This window comes from Xyrauchen texanus, chromosome 15 (genome assembly GCF_025860055.1).
Source record: "Xyrauchen texanus isolate HMW12.3.18 chromosome 15, RBS_HiC_50CHRs, whole genome shotgun sequence".
In the NCBI taxonomy this organism is placed as follows: Eukaryota; Metazoa; Chordata; class Actinopteri; order Cypriniformes; family Catostomidae; genus Xyrauchen; species Xyrauchen texanus.
The window spans coordinates 11644094-11667715 of record NC_068290.1 but is presented as its reverse complement, the minus strand read 5'-3'; the positions used below and the strand labels follow the sequence as shown (position 1 = coordinate 11667715).

General features: G+C 40.8%; 1 protein-coding gene across 2 annotated transcripts in view; it reads left to right on the top strand.

Annotated features, from left to right (window-relative positions):
• tsnare1 (T-SNARE Domain Containing 1) overlaps nt 1-23622 on the top strand; it is a 358521-nt gene that overhangs the window by 332716 nt on the left and 2183 nt on the right. The window lies entirely within an intron of this gene.

The window sequence follows — 23622 nt, the reverse complement described above, 5'->3', positions numbered from 1 at the left end:
GAGTTAGAGCAGCTGCCAGCAGCAGTCCTTACATGAATTCGTATTGAGAAACAAAATATTTTTCTATTTAATATGTAATTATCAATTAAAGTGCCCCTATTATGGATTTTTGAAAAATACCATTCATGCAGTGTGTAACGTAGCTGTATGTGAATGAACACAGTATGCAAAGTTGTAAAGCTAAAAGTGCTTCATAAATCGTTTATTCAAAGTCGACTCTGAACCGCTCAAAAAAGTCTTTGGACTTCAAATCTATTTTCGTGAGGTTCACACATCACAACTTATTGCATTTGCATAATGCTCACCTACACAGCTTGGACCCTAAATAGTGACCATTTCACTCAATCTTAGTGCCTCGAAGTATAGATCTAAGCCAAAACATTGACTTGACATTAGGGGATGGATGTGGTGGGTGACTTCTTCCAGTACAACCTCCTGAAGGGTTGCGGGGGCCTCAGGAACTGCAACAACACCACAATCCATTGCAGGAACAGGACCATCCCAGTCCACTCCAAAGTTAGTGAAATCCATCTGTTACAACCAAATAAAATAAGGGGAGGGAAGGATGGAGTTTAGTTTGGAATAACTACTGTTAAAAAAGAACCAAATCATTACACACAAAAATAAATGTATATATATATATATATATATATATATGCTGCTGTCATTTACAGATATTTTAAAGCTAAAGGATGTTCTCAGGCACACCGTAGTGCAGAGTACCTAAACCCCCTTAGCAGTTCCAAAATAAAATGCAAGTTTCCATAAAATAAACACAAAGCAAACAAACTGTTATTTATTAATAACTAATAATTCTTCTATGTAATTTAGATCTTCAGCAGCATTTAGAATGGTTGCCAAGCAACACAGTGGCACAGTATGCTGATGTAATTGTCACAGGTGTGACTGATGGCTCAATGGCTTCGATCACAGATCAGCCAATCAATATCAAGGACCAGAATTATCTGTATCATAAGATATATATAAAAAAAAAAAACAATAAAGTTACTTTTTTTTTTTTTTTTTTAAGTGTGATGGTTTCAGTTTGTTAAAGGGGTGGTTGATTGTGATTTCATTTTTCTAACTTTAGTTAGTGTGAAATGTTGCTGTTTGAGCATAAACAACATCTGCAAAGTTACAATGCTCAAAGTTCAAAGCAAAGGAAGATATTTGCTTTTAAGAAAAGGACTACAACAAACGGCTGGTAGGGACTACACAACATTCCTCCCGTGTTAGTGACATCACTAACCCTAAACCCTAACCAGGACATAGTTCTAAAAGGTTAGTTCACCCAAAAATCTGACATGCTTCACTCACGTCTCCGAACGCATGACTTCCTTTCTTCTGTGGAATACAAGATATATTATGTTTTATTTGCCCAAACATTTTAAGTTCATGGTAAGCAAAACTGTTAGGTTACTAACATTTTTCTACATATTTTCTTCTATGTTCAACAGAAGACAAAAAGTCATACAGGTTTGAAATAACATGAGGTGTGAGTAAATTATGACAATATTCATCTTTGGGTGAACTGTCCCTTTAAGGGTTTATTTTAGTTTATTTTAACATGGAGATTTATTTTTGCTGAGGATAAATTGCATTTAACAATGTTATTAAATTATTTCAAATGACTATTTACTACTTTACTAACTGTTTGTTCAGTAACAAAGCATTGAGTGCCAGTCACAATTAATTGAGATTATTTTTGCGATTTAAAACGTTATCATCCAACAGGGTGGAAAATAAGCTTTTCAAATAACGCAAATCCATATTTACATAGTATAATAGTAGTAAATTGATCTCACATGTCACAAAAATCACATCTACTGTCCTGCAACAGAACAATAACCAGGTGGTCACACTAATCCAAAACCTGCCTAATTATCTAATGTTGTTTTCATCCAACTTGCTGGATCAGCTGGAGCATCTGTATTCAACAGTTGACCTGAAACTCACAACTGTTGCGGAGATTTGTTGCCTTCTGATGAGAGGGGATGTCGGTCCCACACCTATAGGGTGAGAATTGTCACAAATAAATGGAAAGAGATTCACAAAAAAAGGATCAAATTCATAAATAAATAAAACCTATTTATAAATATTTGTTTTTATTTTCAAATCTCGTTTTATGTCACAAACACAACTCTGGCTGCCATTCACTTGCAAATCCACGCATGCATCTGTGGATTTTAAAACACTTCAAGTCAAAGTGCAGACAACTCCACAAATAAGTGGACTCCACCCACCATTTACTCAAGCCAATCAAATAAAGGCCACATTGAGCTGACCAGCCGTAGCAGGTTTTTGCTACAACAAATTAGGCTTATACTGAAGCGTATTGCATTCACTTGAGGAAACAAAATCTACTGTTTTTCTGAATTAACGAGTTAATTATCTCAGAATTACTGAGATAACTTTTTTCCATGAATTTTTTTGCTGTTTTTCTGAATTAATGACTTCTCAAATTATGAGTAACTCATATTTCTTGAAAAACATTTTTCACTCTGTTTTTATGAATTAACGAGTTAATTATCTCAGAATTATGAGATATTAATTCATAAAAACAGAGTGAAAAAATGTTTTTCAAGAAATATATATCTCATAATTCTGAGATAATTAACTCGTTAATTCAGAAAAACAGAGTAGATTTTTTTCTTCAAGTGAATGCAATACGCTTCCGTGAGGCTTACACTCAGGGTGGGAACAGATTCCTTTTGTACCCCTAAAAGGAGCTGAAATCTATGGACACTTTGTTCAAACTGAGCTGAGCTGTTGTTTGTGTGGTTAAAACACCCTATTTCCAAAAGACTATTGTAGTTTAAGGCTTCATTATCTTGATTCACTGATTTCGATGAAAATATAAACTCAGGAATATACACAAATTTATCACAGATCCCGAGCATCATGATCAGTAAAGCCCTCTCGCGTTGTTCCTCGTTTCTACGGCATTTTCAAAGGCTCATAAAATACTGTGGCTTGGCTTGATAGATAGTCTAATGGTCTAATTCTAAACGAAATCCAAACATATTTTTCTGTACCAATTTAATGGGCCTAATAAATCTCATTTTATTTATTTGTGAATATGATTTAATTTTTGTGAAACTCTTTAAATTTATTTGTGGATCTTAATCTATTTATTTAGAATATTGCAACAATTCTGACCCCATACACACCTGTCTGAACAGGTCAAGGTCCATATTCAGTCTAGGCACCATGACATAGTGTAGACAGATTAGGTGTTTTTCATTGTCTGGGTCCAGTGCTCCAATATCCTGCAGATACTGGAAAGCTGCATAATAATTTGATGTGACCGCACACCAGACATCCCGCCACAGACGCTCAATTCTTTGGTTGTGGACACTTCTTCCAGTAATATAGCTGGTCTTCTCTAAGTTGTAAACAGAAGGAATAAAGAAAACAAACAGTCCATATTACAACAAGAAATGGTCTAATAGCGTGTATAAATATGCACACTACCAGATGAACATTTGGCTACAAACATCTTCCAACATCATTGTAAACTTTTCTCAGTGGTCCTCAGCCTTTTTTGGGGCCAGCTTTTCCCTTTCCATTACCCCCATTGTATAAATTGAGAGGCAAAATGCATGTTACCTGGTCCACGAAGAGGATGCTCCAACATAAATCTTGCCACATCAACATTCTCACCACCCTTATCACTCCTCACTCTGCTTGGCAAACCAAACTGCTCAACAGCTTCCAAAAATGCCTCCAAAACTGTTGCGGCCTGGTTGTTGGTGGAAGCCTTCAAATACATTATTTTACGGCTGAATCCATCTATACCCCCGTGTATGACGATGCGCCACCTTATTGCAAGCACAGTTTTACCTGTTGAGCACACTTTCTATGTACAATTATAAAAATTACATGTCGGGCACCAAATTCAAAGTTCAAAGGCACTGTAAATACTGTAAACACACAGTTGAAATTATTTTTTTAGTAAAAATGTCTACTTACTAGATCAGTCTGTGGTTTCCATCAATGTGCCAAAGAGACAAAGGTGAAGGAACTGAATATACCCTTCTCTGAACGAAATTAAGGTGCAATCCACGCAGTAGGGTGCCCACTGGATCCACAGCCTTCAGAGTTTCCCGAACTGTAGATCGTGTAACTCTATAAGAGTGGAGAGGACAACTGTTAGCATCAGCACTTCAAGTTTGTACTGTAATTTAATCTTTACCTTCACTTTTTAATAACAAAATGTGTCAGGATAACAAAGTATAGTGTTCTGTAGGCTTCAGTTCTCTATACATTCTCTTAAACCAATTTAAAAACTGCAGCCTGGAATGGGAAGGGTTAGGGGTCCATGGAACAATAGGGAGAAAGTAAAAAAAAAAAAAATAAATAAATAAATAAATAAATTAGGGTATGTCAAAGTAACATGTGAACACTCATTACAGTGGAATAGATGCACTTTAAAGGACTTCCTAAGTCATCCAGCCATTCACTGCCATTATCAACCTTGTAAGAGACAGGACATTTTTTTAATATAACTATGATTGTGTCTGAAAGAAGAATATCATATACACCTAGGATGACTTAAGTGTGAGTAAATCATGGGCTAATTTTTATTTTTTGGTGAACTATCCATTTAACTTATTAATTGAATAGTTTCTCCATCACCTTTAGTTTGCTCACATGGTGTGTAAGACATCATTACACGAATACATTATAACATATCCTATTACCAGTTGCCAAGAAGCGAAGAGTTATCATTAGGCGTTCACGGGGTGAAATGGCATCTCTGAAATTTGTATTTAGCCTTTGAATGATTGGTGTCACCACCTGAAGGTGCTGAAACCCACAGCCTCTTTTCACGGTTTCAAAACGTTAAGAAGCCCAGAGGGCTATTACTATTAATGACTAATTACTAATGCTATAACTAATTAGTTATAAGGCTAATTTACTTAACCAACCCTCCCCGTTAATGGGAAGACTATTTATAGTAAGTAAACAACTCAACCATTTAGATATCACCGCTTTGTCACGTTAAAATCAAACTTGAAAACATGGCGGTTTTAGAGAGCAATCAGCATGGGGCATTTTAGCCGGGGCCATTTGAGTTGAGATGTATACTGAATCAATATTCGCACTTAATAAACATTTGGGTGCATCTTGCACTTCTCTGACATATTGATTAAGGTAAAATTATAAATCTCATTTAACAGATCCGCGTGCAAAACGCAGTGCTAGACAGGTCGGGTAAAAATACACAAACCAACAAATGACAATCACACTATGATATACATTTCCTCATAATATTATAATACTTACCTGAACCACTTTCTCATCGAAAACACAAAATGTTTTCACGCGTCGTTCTCACTAGCGTCGTCTGCTCGTGCAGTGTGTGGTGGCGGGCTGATTCTTCTCTTGCAATTTTGTTTTTGCCGACTCGCACATCGCCATCTATTGTTGTATGTATGTATATGTATGTATGCATGTATGTATATATATATATATATATATATATATATATATATATATATATATATATATATATATATAAATTATTATTATTAATTAACAATTATTATTGTTCAATATAACGTTACATAGAAGATTCCAGTCATCTTCTCTATGTATACTGCACAATTAATAAAAAATATAAAAAAAAATATATATATATATATATATATATATATATATATATATATATATATATATATATATAATTATTATTAATTTACAATTATTATTGTTCAGTATAACGTTAATTAGAAGATTCCCAGTCATCTTCTCTATGTATTTCTTACGGCAAGGGTCGGGAGGTACGTGTTTCCTAAAACAATTATTATAAATAACGACTTTATACTGGTTAAAAGTAAATTTACATTTACAAAACACAAATTAAACACTTTACTGAAGTATTTAGTTATTGCACCACCACAGTATTTGCAAAGGGTATGATTTTATTATAATATTAGGCCAATGTACATGACTCTCTGCGTAAGGAGAGTGAGTCGCTCGCTGTGTGAGGAAAGTGAGTCGCCCGCTGTGTGAGGAAAGTGAGTCGCTCGCTGTGTGAGGAGAGTGAGTCGCTCGCTGTGTGAGGAAAGTGAGTCGCTCGCTGAGGAACATGAGTCGCCCGTTGTGTGAGTCACTCGCTGAGGACAATGAGTCGCTCGCTGAGGAAAGTGAGTCGCTTGCTGAGGAGAATGGGTCGCCCGCTGTGTGAGGAGAATGAGTCGCTCGCTGAGGAGAATGGGTCGCCCGCTGTGTGAGGAGAGTGAGTCGCCCGCTGTGTGAGGAGAGTGAGTCGCCGCTGAGGAGAATGGGTCGCCCGCTGTGTGAGGAAAGTGAGTCGCTGCGCTGTGTGAGGAGGGTAGCGTGATACAGATCCACCGCTGGCCTATCAGTGGGAAAGTCAGTTGCTAGTGGCTATAGTATAGTGACTTCCTACGACAAATCATTAGTCCTATTTTTGGACCTTCCGGCCCGCCATACGTTTCAATCTATCACCGCTAGTGAGACTCTCTATTAATTCGGTGAAATCACAAAATAAATATATATATATATATATATATATATATATATAATTATTATTAATTTACAATTATTATTGTTCAGTATAACGTTAATTAGAAGATTCCCAGTCATCTTCTCTATGTATTTCTTACGGCAAGGGTCGGAGGTACGTGTTTCCTAAAACAATTATTATAAATAACGACTTTATACTGGTTAAAAATACATTTACATTTACAAAACACAAATTAAACACTTTACTGAAGTATTTAGTTATTGCACCACCACAGTATTTGCAAAGGGTATGATTTTATTATAATATTAGGCCAATGTACATGACTCTCTGCGTAAGGAGAGTGAGTCGCTCGCTGTGTGAGGAAAGTGAGTCGCTCGCTGTGTGAGGAGAGTGAGTCGCTCGCTGTGTGAGGAAAGTGAGTCGCTCGCTGAGGAACATGAGTCGCCCGTTGTGTGAGTCACTCGCTGAGGACAATGAGTCGCTCGCTGAGGAAAGTGAGTCGCTCGCTGAGGAGAATGGGTCGCCCGCTGTGTGAGGAGAATGAGTCGCTCGCTGAGGAGAATGGGTCGCCCGCTGTGTGAGGAGAGTGAGTCGCCCGCTGTGTGAGGAGAGTGAGTCGCTCGCTGAGGAGAATGGGTCGCCCGCTGTGTGAGGAAAGTGAGTTGCTCGCTGTGTGAGGAGGGTACGTATACAGATCCACCGCTGGCCTATCAGTGGGAAAGTCAGTAGCTAGTGGCTATAGTATAGTGACTTCCTACGACAAATCATTAGTCCTATTTTTGGACCTTCCGGCCCGCCATACGTTTCAATCTATCGCCGTTGCGGAGACTCTCTATTAATTCCGGTGAAATCACAAAATAAAATGCACACAAACGAGTCCCTGCTTGATATAGACTGTAACCATGCACTGATGAACATAGGCTATTCAGTTTTGATGATAGAGAAAAAAACTGCACGAATGCGCGGATTAGAAGCACTGATCTATCTATAATGAGATGTTCCTGATTCACCATCGTCTGGCCTCTGAAAAAAGCTTTTAAAGCTAGTCTGCCTGGGCCTGGCCATATTTGAAACGTCTCACTCAATCGTTCGTTGTTTAGGTCTATATTGCAGCCGTTTTAGGCGTGCCCTTTTTTTGAAATGCAGCATGCGATGTTGTTTCATAACTTTCAAACGATAGAGCCTGTTCCTTTATAAGATAGCAAGAGATCGGTGTATTTTTGCTTTATACATTTTAGGCTTATTCTCAAATTCAGATTGTGTTAGGGGGACGGGATTATTAGGCAATTTTAATCAGACAATTTGACCGGAGAGATTTAATTTTGTCGGACATTGAATTTTTTTACCGGCCAATATCCGGTAATTACCGGACAACGGAAACCCTGGCTGATCTGTATATATCAGCTGTCACAGGAAAATGAGTTATAAGGGTCCCAATATTCAGTGGATGAACACCCTGGCCAGTGCCCAAATTCATGTTCATGGTACACTAATTCATGACATAGGGTGCTAGAGAGCTGATTGAGGCTGATTGAGATCAGTCTGTGTTATGAATAGAACAAGTGCAACTGAAATCATGTAAACCTTGAACTAGTTGAGACAGAAACAATACATCGACTACTGACACAACTAAGTGACTAGCCTGTGCTATCCCTAGAGTGTAGGCACCCTAATACTCAGATAAACTCACACAGGTTGAAAATGGAAGGGAATGAGAAAGAATGCAAGTGTGGCATTAAACTACAGCCTTATCCAGTTTCAATTCTTTAGAGAAGATTTTCTCTACCATTGATTCCACTTAATTTCAGTTGGTGTGTGAAGCGATAAACAGCCCAAATAATGTCCCCGAAGTGCTGTAATCTGCTTAGAGGAGGAAGATGGGTGAAGAGCAGCATTAATTTCATCAGAAAGCTGGCTGACTGAATACCGGTGTCTGACGTTTCAGTTTGCCGGAGGAAAAATGACCTCCCCTTCATATCATTATACACCAAAGGGACTCCAACAGCTCCACCTAATGAGAAAACTCCATTACTCTCCACTCGAAAAAACTGAAACAAGTGTGTCTGCATTGGTTTGTGTGTGTAGCAGTGATATGTCCATTAAGGAAGCAGATAACAAACATAATCATGTTTAAGGTTAAATTGTGTGCCGCTAAACCTCAAACATTCATTTTGCGGTCACAGCACGCCTCCCATAATACAACACCAGCCTTCTCCTCTGACCTACAACCTACATGTGCTCACCACAGCATAAACATAAAAAGTTGCAAGATGTGACTCAAAACTCCCTCTTTAGCAGACGTGTTTCTTCTTTGAATTCTTTCAATTACTCCCCCCTTTCTTTTTAATAATTCAAGAACAATGAAAAATTCAGTGTCCATTGCTTCAGTGTTAACAAGGAAAGCTACTCTGTGAGCATGTGGCCATCATGTGCACAGGATATGATGTCCTGAGTAATTTATGATGAGACACCTTGTGGAGGCAGAAAGGAAAATGTTTGGTGGTGATCTCAGCCACATCCAGACAGGACACCTGTTTCTACACCTGTGTTAAATCAGGTGAGCTATTTATCAACATTTGCTCTGCTATCATATGAATGGAAATGAGAATGTCCCGTTATGAATTATGAGGGAGACAGGCCTAATTCTGATATACTTGTAATACAGGACTGTACTCTCTCTTTCTCATACACACAGGGGTGGCGAGTGCCTTGCTGTTCTGCAAATGTATGTGAGGATGGATATTTGAACTTCTTGAATGTAGGACTAAAGGTGCGGTCACACTAGATTTGAAGCATGCAAAATAGTTTTAGACCCTGTTAAAAATATGGACAACATTTAGTTCCGGTCCTCAAATCTGATTGGATGAGAGACGTTCCATGAGCACTGATGGTCTGACACCATCAGCATTCAGATGCTTCACTGTGTGTGTATCACTCTGCTTGTGTATATCGTCCTAAACTAAAGTGTAAGAGTAGTGCATATGTGTTAAGAGCTTATGTAGGCTATCTGTCTCTTTTTATATCTGTTTTCATTTTACATTGCATATGTTAGCCAGCAGGTGGTGGCAAAAGATAATTTTTGTGTGTAATATGAGCCAGTTGGTGACGTGAAGTGAATATTTTAGCCATTGTTTAAATAGAACAGCGCTCCATGATCACTCGTATTACTACTACATTACTAAAGCTAGGAAATAGCTTTAAACGGCTTTAAATGAACAACTTCAGCATTACGGCTCATCACAGCTGAGAGACACAACCGACTGATTGATTACAGATTACCTCTTGCCGGAGATTCCACATTCAATACATACTGTTTAAAATGGCGGAGAATGACTCTTGCGCACCGGCTATGGCAAAATAGGGAGGAATACCCCCGCTATTTTACCACTGATAAAGCTGACCTTCAGAAAGCTGACTGCATCTCTGCTTGGGTGTGGCAACAGGTGATTGCACATGCGCCGTCTCTCTCTCTCTCTCTCTCTCTCTCTCTCTCTCTCTCTCTCTCTCTCTAATAAACACACACAGACACACACACACACATCCATCCATCCTTGTTTATCCAAAAACTTGTTTGAAACAGCACAAGCCGTGATACTATTTCTGAAGTGACATTTTTAAATTACTAATGAAGGCTTGGACGCATAATTTGTTTTGAACCAGCAACGGCAGATTCTGATCGGTCACGTAAGAAATTAGTTCCATGCACAAATGCGTTTTTATGACCGTACTCAGTTTTTCCTAATTTTTTAAAAATGTACTTGTTCATTGAACTGTTGTATATAAGCAATAGCACACTTGCAATCATGCTATATGGCCCTATATCAGCACTTCTGTGATTACCTATGGCACTCGGCCTGCTGTCGAATCACAGCAGTGCTGATGTAGGGCCTTAATCGCACTCTTGCTCATGTGACATTGCTTAAATATCTATATATACGATGCAATTTTTTCTTGTTCAACAAAACAAAGGTTTGAAGTACAAATAATGTTGAAATTAAAAATGCAACTTTCTTTGTTCACATAAAATCAGTAACTAGTGGAAAAATATTAGTAAAAAACATTATAGTACTAAAGCAACACATGTGGCTCTTCATATATTTATGTAGTTTTTGGATTTCAGAAATACAAAGCTCTGGAGATAATAATTTAGTCTAAAAACTAAAGGTGCTGAAACTCTACTGCATTTGAACTAATTTTCTTATTACTTTTTTTTAGAGATCCCAAACTTCACTAGGAGGTGCTATAATTAACACATTTAAATTCTCTGGAATGCAAATAACAACTGTGGATCCATTTCTGCAAGAAACATATTCTCCTTCTTTTTTAACAGCATAATGTTTTTTAAATCTGTCTAATTCACAAAAAATATGGACTACACCCAAAAATGTATTTGCTCATATCTTATAAACAATGAAATGAATCCACTACTGTGAACACACAAACACCAACATGCGTCACAGCCATACTTAAGGCTTTTGAGGGCTCTAAAGCTGCAGGTGGCTACAAGGCTTTATTTAGCTCTTGAACACCCTAAACTTTCATTTGATTTATTTCATTTTAAAGAGAAGACTACAGAGGCTTGAACTTTGTTTTTCTTCCCTGAGATTGGCTAAAATGATCTAGCTTTTATGGTTTCTTCAGGGTTATTGACTGATATATTATCCTGACTCTGAGAGCCAGGGTTTTCAGATGGTCAATTGCTCTACCACTGTGCAACAGGAAAGAGGTAAAAGAAAGACAGAGGCTGAAAGTTTCTTTCAGTGGTCTGGTGCTAAATAAAACTATTTTGGCTATGGATAAAATCATTAAGAAGCAAACATCTAATCAATGCCTTTTAGACAGAGTTATTACTCATTTTACCATTTATTGTAATAATTGAATGACACAGGTTTGTTTCATTTTTTGCTCAGTCTTCCCTCGTGGTGACAGTAAAATGTTATTATATCTCTCAAATTGTTCTCATACACCTTGTTAAAGGTGCTGTATGAAAGATTCAGACACCCTTGTTATTAATGACACCTGTGGCTGTCAAGTGATCTGCAGCCAGCTACCTGTTCCTTGTGCTCACGCTCGTGCACACACTCCATAGGGACGCAAGCAAGAGAGCATCGACCAAAACAATGACTTATCGTACAAAGAGGCTGAACGTGATTCACCGACATCATGCTGACAGATGAGGTAGCATAGTTAAAATCACACAGTTATGATTGTTTCACAACAAACTTTGAGACTGTATATTATATTTGACTCTCCAGGGCTGAAACAAAGTGTGGATATATGTCTGACTATGCAAGACTGTAGTTTGAAGTAATCCGTTTTCTTTGCATGATACAGTGACTGCATTTACATATACGATAGCCTATGTCAACTTGCTAGCTAGCCAGCTTTATCAATAGCTGTTAACCAAATTTGGTGGATGATGATATAATAAATGTTTATAAAATATTATGTACATTATAAATATGTTGACACAATTCATTATTGATGTGATTCCATCATAACTGTCATTTTGATATACTGATGCACTATTGTTTTATAATAATAGAATAACAGATTAACATTGTTTATGACAGTTACTGTGCAGGCAAGATCACGTTAGCTAAAATTACTCAGATCAATCCTTATGGCACTATATTTCAGATGCTTTGCATTTATGCTAAGATTACCTGACCAATAAGGAGAAAGTCAATTCAGGGTTGGTTTTGATCCCCAAATCCAAACGACGGTGCCTCCAGGAATCAAATGTCCTGCCGATGTTCACTCTAGTTTTCGCTCGACCACAATCACATTTCCGCTTAGGCTGATGGTTTCCCTGTTTCTGTATTGCTAACCTGTATATCTGTAATTATGATGGAAATCACTCTATCCGTAATCCTGTGCAATAATTATTTTGAAATAATTTTAAAATTGTCATACCTGCCCAGGGACTACAGGTGGAAATTAGCAATTGTTGCTATAACCTGGCCCAAGACATATTCTCTTGTTTATCAAGTTTAATGTTTATTTGTGCATTGTCCCTGTTTCAAATAAAATAATTTCCATTCCATTCCATAGCCAGACTGGATTCAGTAGATAAATTGGTTTTTTTTGTGTGTGTGTAGAAGTCGGTGTTGTGCTGGGAGCCAGATGTTTGCTGGATTCCATCTCTAAGATAATGTTACCTAGTGTTGCAGTTTTTTGTTGCTGTTGAATAGCAGAAGAGAAGCTATTACTGAGGAAAGGCTCTCAGGAACATGCATAAATGTCAAATCGTTTGGATTTTCCTTGCAAAAGTGACCCACTCCCTTCGCATGAAAATTAGTCTACAGTTTTTAATAGGCAACCTAGGAAGTCTGGGAAGGGCTCCTTTTTTAAGTTGCATTACAAGCCGTTCACACATTCGCAAAAAAAGGTGAATATTACATGAAAATGATTACATATTGCACATTTAAGGGTTGAAAGACCTTGACTCACAGAGCACTATTGGCACAAAGTCTGGTCCACTCTGCAGTTTATTCTGGCTAAGACCCACCCATGCTCTCTCTCAATGCAGTAGATTTAGTTTGAACATGGGTTACAAATATGGGTCCAATGGGGTAGGGGGTTGTAATGTTTCATTACACAGTGCATAAGAACAATTCACATTAATGAACAGAAAAAAAGAAAGTTATATTCATTGCAGACTCTTAAATACGTATACATTGTGTATCATATAGAAGCATTAGGGTTAATGTTTCAGAAAAACATTAACCCTTTCAAAAATATTATATTATCTGTTTTCCTCACCCTGAAAAAACAACTTATCATACCTATGGATGCTTTAAGTTATTCACTGAAATAATAATAATAATAAATCAATGGTAATTGTATTATATTCAAGCAATATCTCACATCTGTTATGCAGCACTTTATTTGACAAAATACACAGATGAGCCAAAACATTATGACCACCTGCCTAATATGCAGTTGATCCTCCGATTTTCACAACACAGTGCCGACCCACTGAGGCATGGACTCTACAAGACACCTGAAATTGTCCTGTGATATCTGGCACCAAGACGTTAGCAGCAGATCCTTCAAGTCCTTTCAGTTATGAGGTGGAGCCACTGTGGATCAGATTTGTTTGTCCAGTACATCCCACAGATACTCATTTTAAACAGTATGTATCGAATGTGGAAACTCAGATAAAAGGTAAGCACTTGAGTTCTGTAATAAATAAGTTTGTTGTGTCTCTCAGCATGAGCTTTAATCCTGAAGTTGTCAGTTTAAAGCCGTTTAAAGCTATTTCCTAGCTTTGGTAATGTATTAGTAATACGAGCAATCATGGAGCGCAGTTCTATGTAAACAATGACTAACAGATTCCCTTTACGTCACCAACTGGCTCATATTACACACAAAAAACATATTTTGCCACCACCTGCTGGCTAACATATGTTATTTAAAAAATAAAGCCAATAACTCCTAACAGATTCACTTTAGTTTAGAACAGCATGAACGCAGAGTGATACACACACAGTGAAGCATATGAGTGCTGATGCTGTCACACCATCAGTGCTCATGGAACGTATCTCGGCCAATCAGATTCGAGGACCGGAACTAACTGTGGTATATATATATAGCAGAGATAATGACTGGGAAGATGCAGGCATTCAGTCTGTGTTTGATTTGGAAAAGAGTTGGAGGTAAATAATACATAGCACAATGTCAAGTTTTGTGCTCAGGCCATATATTTATTTGTAATAAATTCCTTCTAGTTCGCTTAATACAATAAAACACAATTATGATGACATTTGTCGCTTTTCATTCTTTATGCACAATAAGATACTATATGACTGGCAGGAGCAGTTGTTGCTGCTGAATCACTCACACAACAAGATTTATATGGCGATATTATCAAACATGCTTGAACATTTTGCAGCATTTGACAGCTCAAGACTGACTCAGATCATGTCGTTGAACTGCTCATACTTAAGGAGAATACGATCTGGTGTTTTTGTCACAGACCTCAGAAATCTGTCTGCAACAGCAAAATCGAGTAAAACATGTCAACTGACATGTAAAACATCCAACCTCAGTTCATAATGCTTTCACATGCCATTTAGGATGTGTGTATCAAATCTGACATATGGTGCATTATACCAAAATAATAGACCAGTGTGGAAAATACTGACGGTAGTCTCCATGATTGGTTGTTTGACAGCAGCATGTCACCCTGCAGCTCTCGAATGGTAACCCACTAACACTAAGCAGGGTTAAGCCTGGCTAGTTCATTGATGGGAGACTGTAACTGTTCGTGGAAAGAAGGAAGCTGGGGCTGGCTTGACAAAACATGTAGACATTTATTGTTGCACTTTTCAGCCACACACAATAACACTGCTTCACACTACTTTATGCTTTTCAGCTTCACTTCACATAAATCTGTTGGCTTTTCAGCCAAACACTACACACAGGCAGCTTAGTGCGTCTCTCTATCATCTGCTACATTCTCCTCTCCTTAAATACTCCTGCCGCCCCTTGCTAGAACGTGAGACCGGTGTGGCACACAGGTGGACCTCATTCACCGCTTATCTTCCCTGCCTTTTTCTGTTCAGACGCCGCTCGGCCCCACCCTGCTTGCCACAGAGACCTCCTGGGGAAAACTGAGATTGCTGCTGGAGGAGGTATTAATGAGGCCAGCAGGGGGTGCTCACTCTGCGGTCTGGGTGTGTATGCTAATGCCCCAGTATAGTGATGGGGATGCTATACTGTAAAAAGGTGAGATAGTAAAACCGAGGTTCTGCCTCTCTGTGGTCATTATAAATCACAGGGCATTTCTCGGAAAGAGCCGGGGTGTAACCCCAGCATCCTGGCCATATTTTCCCATTGGCCACAATCCATCATGGCATCCTAATAATCCCCTAAATACTGTGTATACGAATTGGCTGCATCACTGTATAGCTGGTGTGTAGTAGGCATTATGATGCACTACGGCTATCACATCATCCAGGTGGATGTTGCACACTGGTGGTGGTTGAGGAGATGTCCCAGCTACTATATAAAGTGATTTGAGTGCCTAGAAAGTGCTATATAAATGTAAGGAATTATTATTATTATTACAGAAAAGACATGAGCAGATAATGTATGCAGACTTTGTGATCAGAATTTTTGTCCGCCCATTTCACAGACTGAAAATTAAGCAGAATATACAAATCTGCTTGTAGATATGTTTACTTGCTTCTAAGGGCCTTAATAAAACTCTGTATTATATGTAAAAGATTTTATGCCAAAACCTTGCAAATTTTGGAGTAACCTTGCAAGTAATTCCTCCCCAGAACAGCTCATAATAATATCAACTTGGTACCTTTAAAACATGATTTTGTTTCCAGAAGACTCCTGAGCAGTCGACTTATCTGATTGGAGCTTTCAATTTTTACAAGCACTTTGTCATGTTTATTCTGTTGGTTCCTGTTTTTCATGTCTCTTATTTTGAAAAGTTAATGTCATGTGTTTCCCTAGTCATGTGATGTTCTGTTTTCCCTCCATGTTCATGTGTCTTGTTTTCATTGGTTCCTTGTTTGATTACCTTATTATTAGTTCTAGTTTGTAATTGGTTTTATTAGTCTTATCTTGTTTAGAGTTCTATTTGTTCGTTGGTTTATGTTCCCTTGTGTCCTTGGTCGAGTATTGTTGATGTAATGTCGTTTCGTGGTTATTTCAAGTCAAAGTCAATTAGTTGATGTTTGTTTGGTAGCACTTTCAAAGTTTATGTCATGTTTAAGCCATGCTAAGTCTTGTTTAGGTCAGGCCACGTTTATGTTTAGCCATGTTTTAGTCATGTATATGTTTATGTCTAGTTTAGTTCTCATTTAAAGTTAGGGTTTTGGATTTCACGTTTATTTAATAAAACTGCACTTGGGTTCTACACATTGTCTTCGTCATTGCCATTGCCAGCTACAATGTTACACACTTGCAATTTTGTGTGCAATATGTATCAAACGATTTTGTTCCTTAATGCAAAACTTTGCAGAGAAAAATGCATGTATTCATTTATTTATTTTGCTTAAAGAGTATTTTAACAAATTATGTTCATAGATATTAATTACAGACTAAACAGCCAGTTAACTAGGTGTTAAAATATTGGGTCTTGGAGCCTAAGTTTTCATAGTGCACAAATTTTAATTGTTAATAAATTGTCTCATAAACTTTATATGTCAAGCTAAGGTTAAAGTTTATCTTCCTTGTGTAACACTTGGAACATCTTTGGCTGACAGCTTTGCAAATGACTGTTTTTCGGTTGTGGGGCTTGTCCTCTGTTGTTCCCTTCCGAGGGAACTCGCACTGCGTCGTTGAAAACGACTCTTTGGGGACGCCTAGCGGCCTCTGAATTATGAATGAAACTATTCAATCTTGATTGGTGTTGCCATGACGTAACATGTGACAGCATAACGATGCATAAAAGTGGCCGTACACACACATTAGCTTTTGCTCTTCAGCAAGCTCTATGTTGAAATTGTTTGTCTTATTTGGTGTTGTTTGTCTGATTTAAAATATTATGGCCACGAACAGTTCAAGAGTGTGCACCCTGCCCTCGTTACGGGTAGCTTTATGTGAACTGTTTGGGAGCGCACTGCAGGCAGCTCTCGAGGGATCTGCCTGTGAAAGTTGTGAAGCACTACCCATGAGAGTGCTGTGCTCCGGTTGGCGTGCTTTGATGAGCACGGTCAGGCTCGCGTTCCCCACGGTTTTGGTCCCGCGTCTGTTGAGGCAGCGCGGCGATTGAGATCGTGGGGTTCGCAGCGGATTTTGCAGATGAGAATGAGACTGCTGCGGCACTTTCTCATTCTTCGCTTGAGGATCCCGAGCCTACTGTGAGTGGTGCAGAAGCCCGCGCCGCGGCTTCTTCTGCCCATGATCAGGTCCCGATGCTTGAGCTCACTGTTTCCGAGGAAGTGGATATGCTCAGCATCGATGCGGATCGACCGTGAGCCAAGCACGCCAGTTTTTGGCCAAGCTTATGAGGAGCTGATTGAGGTTGTGACGCGTGCGTGGTCAGACTGAATATCAGCTGGCCACAAAATGAGCAGGAACGCAAGTTGAAAGCAAATTAGACGTGCGCTTCCTGCGGCACAGATCACAACCTCAGCGCCAGGGTTTGCCGCTTTTCCCCGATCTCCACAAAGATATCTAAAACGAGATCGTGGGGTAAACCGCATTCGTCCCGTATCTCCAGCCCCAGTGTTTGATTACAGACGATGTTTTGGGGGCACGGGATATGGGCTAAAACCCGGCGCTGCCTAGTAAGCCCTGCAGAGATACATCTGCTTTAATAAGTAGGGCTTACATGGCGGCACACAATCGGTGTTGGTTTCCGCCGTCTCTGACGCCGGGCCACATCAATTTCCAGCGAACGCACACCGTGCCGCTCGTGTAAAAAAAAATTTAATATTTATATAAAAAACAACAAGCATCAATTGTGGTCACAAGAAACCGTGATCGACTAAATCCTGCCGGTCTCTCGCTTCAGGAAGTCGGGAACAGTGCTCGAAAAACACCGAGACCAGCCTCGAGAGGCTGGTTCCCTTAGTTGAAGCTTCGGAAAGAGGTCCTACCGAGGTGGTAGAACCTCGGAGGGCTGTCCCCTGCTGCAGAGCAACCGAGGTTGCTCTCACAGCGGAGTCCTCAGGAAATCGGTGTCGGTTCCGCCGCCTCTGACGCTCGGACCACATCAATTTCCAGCTGAACGCACACCATGCCGCTCGTGTCAAAAAATAAAAACACACATCAATTGTGGTCACAAGAACTGTATCGACTAAATCCTGCCGGTATCTCGCTTCAGGAAGTCGAGAACAGTGCTCGAAAAACACCCGAGACCAGCGTCGAGAGGCTGGTTCCCTTAGTAGATTTTGTAGAGGCATGGAATCATCTTCCCAACATATCTGCATGGGTCCTGCATATAATAAAATCAGGGTACAGACTGCAGTTCGGGCACCGCCCCCCCCAAATTCTCTGGGGTGGTGCAGACTACAGTGGTTCCGGAGCAGGCTCAGGTGATGGAACAAGAAGTGCAATCTCTGCTGCTGAAGGAGGCCATAGAACGTGTTCCTCATTCAGACAGGAGTCCGGTCTTTACAGCCGGTACTTTATAGTTCCAAAAAGGATGGGGGTTGAGGCCGATTTTAGATCTCAGAGTTTTGAACCGGCCTTTGAGGAGGTTCAGGTTCAAAATGCTTACCATTCCTGTCATCATGAGTCAGATCAGATCCGAGGACTGGTTTGTCACGATAGATCTAAAAGACGCTATTTTCATGTACCCATCCTTCCATGTCACAGGAGGTTCCTGAGGTTCGCTGGGGCTGAAGCTTACCAATATCGGGTTCTTCCGCTCGGCCTAGCACTCTCTCCCCGCACATTCACCAAATGTATGGATGCAGCTCCTGCTCCTCTGAGACTTCAGGGCATCCGCATACTGAATTATATCGATGACTGGCTCATTCTGGCCCAGTCTCGAGAAATGGCGGTTCGGCATCGAGATGTCGTCCTTGGCCATATTCGAAGTTTGGGGTTGAGACTCAACACAAAAAAGAGTGTGTTACAACCATCCCAGTGCACAACGTTTCTGGGTGTTGTGTGGGACTTGGTTATGATGCAGGCACGCATGTCTCCTGCACGTATCGAGTATCCAGGCCATCACTGTAAAGCAGTTTCAAAGACTGCTGGGCCTCATGGCAGCGGCATCCAACATTATACCTTTGGGCCTTCTACACATGAGACCCCTCCAGTGGTGGCTGAAAGCCAAGGGGTTTTCCCCCAAGGGGAATCCATTTCGTATAATCAGAGTAACGCGCAGGTGCCTTCGTTCTCTGCTAATATGGAAGAAACCTTGGTTCCTGTCCCTAGGGCCAGTGTTGGGAGCGCCATGTCGCCGAAAACCGCTTCGACAGACGCCTCCCTCACTGGCTGGGGCGCGGTCATGGACGGCCGCTTTGCCAGGGGTCTGTGGCAGGACCATCATCATTCTTGGCACATAAACTGTCTAGAGATGTTGGCTGTGTTCAGGGCTCTGAGGAGCTTCCTTCCAGACATCTAAGGTTACCATGTCCTAGCACGCTCGGACAATACATCAGTGGTAGCTTATCTGAACCAACAAGGGGGACTCAGTTCGCCCTCTGTGCAGACTGGCGCATCAGATAATTCTTTGGTCCCAAGGGAAAATACTGTCTATCAGAGCAATGTATGTTCCGGGGTTCAGAATCAGGGAGCAGACATCCTGTCGAGGCAGGGGCTGAGGCCCGGGAATGGAGACTTCATCCAGAGGTGGTGAAGTCGATAGGGGACAAATTTGGACCATCGGAAGTGGATCTATCAGCGTCTCGAGGGACGTCCCACTGTCCACTTTGGTTCTCCCTCTCACATCCAGCCCAACTGGGGTTGGATGCCATGGTACAGGCCTGGCCGAGGCCTCGCCTGTACGCATTTCCCCGATCGCTCTGCTCCCGGAGTCCTGGAAAGGGTCCGCCAAGAGGGCATCAGTCTACTTCTGGTTGCCCCGATGTGGCCTGCCCGAGTATGGTTCTCAGACATAATTTCACTCCTGATAGCTCCGCCACGGCAGATTCCTCTGAGGAGGGATCTGTTGTCTCAGGCAGGGGGCACAGTTTTCCACCCTCGCCCAGAGCTGTGGAAACTGTGGGTCTGGCCCCTGAGGGGTTCAGTACCTAAATGCTGGTCTATCAGCTGGGGTGGTTGAAACCATACTTAGCTCTAGGGCTCTGCCTACTAGGAGATTATATGGCCTCAAGTGGAATGTGTTCTCCACTTGGTGTAGAGAACATGAATTAGATCCAGTTAACTGCCCGGTGGCTTCAGTTCTGGAGTTTCTTCAAAATCGCTTCTCTATGGGTCTCTCCCCTTCCACACTTAAGGTGTACGTGGCTGCCATTTCGGCTTTCCATGCACCACTGAGTGATGGGCCTCTGGGGAGGCACCAGCTGGTCATTCGTTTTCTCCGTGGTACATGGAGGATGAGACCGACAACCAGGTCCAGGGTTCCTGCCTGGGACCTGGCGGTGGTTCTCGAAGGGTTATCCCTGGCCCCCTTCGGACCCCTTCAGTCGGCTTCGCCCAAGGACCTGACGTTCAAGATGGCTTTTCTCTTAGCTATTACCTCTCTAAAGAGGGTGGGAGATCTTCAAGCCCTGGCAGTAACACCAGCTTGCTTGGAGTTTGACCTGGCGGTGTTAAAGCCATTCTGCACCCGAGACCTGGCTATGTGCCTAAGGTGCCTTCTAACACGGCACAGTCTATGGTCCTGCAGGCTTTTCATCCTCCACCTCATGTGTCGGCAGAAGAAGAGAGGCTCCATTTGCTCTGCCCTGTCAGAGCTTTGGGCATTTACCTCGAGAGGTCCTCTTCTTGAAGGAGGTCGGACCAACTGTTAGTGTGTTTTGGGTCACCTAAGAAGGGGCTCCCTGCCTCGAAACAAACCATTAGTAATTGGATCGTTCAGGCTATTATCTCGGCCTACAAGGTGCGCAATTTGCCTTCACCTTTGGCCATAAGGGCTCATTCAACTAGAGGCATGGCGTCCTCTAGGGCTCTCTTATCGGGAGTGCCCCTCCAGGAGATCTGTGAGGCAGCCGGTTGGGCTACCCCGCACACTTTCATCAGGTTTTATAGTCTGCACCTCCCTAGTACGCCTGGCGCACATGTGCTCTCGTCCTAGTTGAGTGCCTGAGTTCAGTTTCACTCTAGGGCAGGCCTTTTTTCGGTGCGTGGCCTAGTGGGCATTCGTTCCCCAAAGAGTCGTTTTCAACGACGCAGTGCGAGTTCCCTCGGAATGGAACGTCTCGGGTTATGACTATAACCCTTGTTCCCTGAGAAGGGAACGAGACACTGCGTCGTCCTGCCACGCCCCTCAATGCCTGAGAGCGGCTTGCTTCATCGCTAGGCTAATGTGTGTGTGTACCGGCGTCACTTTTATGCATCCGGTTATGCCGTCACATGTTACGTCATGACGCAACACCAATCAAGATTGGAATAGTTTCATTCATAATTCAGAGGCGCACACTAAGGAGCGTTCCCCAAAGAGTCGTTTTCAACGACGCAGTGTCTCGTTCCCTTCTCAGGGAACAAGGGTTATAGTCATAACCCGAGACGTTTATTGTACAACCCCAATTCCGAAATATTTGGGACAGTATGAAAAATGCTAATAAATACAAAAGGTAGTGATTTCTAAATTATATTCACCCTTAGCTAAATTGAAAATAGTACAACTACACATTATATGATGTTTTACCATGTGAATTTCATTGTTTGTTTTTTGTTTGTTTGTAATTTCAACTCAGATGATTGCAACACACTCCAAAAAAGTTAAAACAGGGGCAGTTTAAGACTAATAACAATTTTACAAGTTAAAATAACAAGGCAATGTGAAAAAGGAGACGTTAAACTGGTGAGCTAATTGTGTCATAGGAAGGAGCCTCCTAAAACAGCCTAGTCATTCAAGAGCAAGCATCATTCGAGACTTGTCAATTTGCCAATAGATGCTTCAGCAAATAATCCAACACTTTGAGAACAAAGTTCTCAATAACCCCTCAAAGACAAATTGGAAGGATTTTGGGCATTTCACACTCTACAGTGCACAATATTGTAAAAGATTCAAGGAATCTGGTCAAATCTCGGTGCGTAAAGAGCAAGACTAAAGCCACCTCTGAATGTGTTTTATCTCTGATCCCTCAGACATCACTGGCTTAAAGAACATCATTCATCTGTAATAGATAGACATGAGCATGGGCTTTAGATTACTTTAGTAAACCTTTGTTAGTCAACACCACTCGCCGCTGCATCCACAGATGCAAGTTAAGACTTTACTATGCAAAGCAGAAGCCCTACATCAACATCTTCACTGGGCTCGGTCTCATTTTAGATGGAAAGTAGAGTGGAACTGTGTTTTTTGGTCCGATGAATCATTTCAAATAGTTTTTGAAAAACACAGCCATTGTATTCTCCGGGCCAAATAGGAAAAGGTCCATCCAAGCTGTTATCAGCATCAGGTCCAAAAACCAGTGTCTGGCCAGGGGTGTGTCAGTGCACATGCATGGGTAACTCACATCTGTGAAAGCACCATTAATGCAGACAGATATGTAAACATTTTGGAGCAGTATATACTGCCATCCAGCATGTCTTTTCCAGGGATATCCTGGCATTTTCAGCAGGATGACTTCAAACGACATACTGGCCAAATAAGCAGAGTGCTGGTGCTAGATTGGCCTGCCTGCTGTCCAATGTGTGGTGCATTATGAAGCACACAATATGGCAACAAAGACCCTATACAATTATGCAGCTGAAGACCTGCATAATGGCAAGTGGTGGTGGTGTAGTGGTCTAAGCACATAACTGGTAATCTGGTAATCAGAAGGATGCTGGTTCGAGCCCCACAGCCACCACCATTGTGTTCTTGAGCAAGGCACTTAACTCCAGGTTGCTCCAGGGGGATTGTCCCTGTAATAAGGGTTCTGTAAGCCACTTTGGATAAAAGCATCTGCCAAATGCATAAATGTAAATATAATGGATGAATGGGGGAAAATTCCACTTTTCAAACTTAACAACTTGTGTCTTCAGTGCCTAAATGCTTAAAAAGTGTTATTAAAAGAAAGTGTGATGTTTCACAGTGGTAAACACTTGACAGTCCTAACTTTTTTGGAGTGTGTTGCAATCATCTGATCTGAATCTGAAATTACTGTACATAAAAAAAAATCCACAAGGTAAAACATCATATAATGTTTAGTTGTGGTGTGTTCAAAATAGCAAATGGTGAATATAATTTACATATCACTCCTCTTTGTTTTTATTGTCATTTTGCATACTGTCACAACTTTTTGGGAATTGGAACATATTACAGCAAGGTGCACGTAGTAGTAGACAGTTAATTCTTTCATAAATTGGAAAGCACTCAATTCTTAATTATTCATACAGCACTAGGGCCTTTTTAAAGGTTACATGTTACAACCTTTTGATCTCAGATACAAGGAAACAGGAATTTATGGTCAGTCTTTCATGCTTTAAACATCTGCTGCTCCTCTGGTGGGATTCCCAAGACTTGCCCTCCTGCAAGTTCTCAAGTCTTCTAAAAGGTCTCCCGCATTAATCTTCCTTTTAATGCTTTTCAT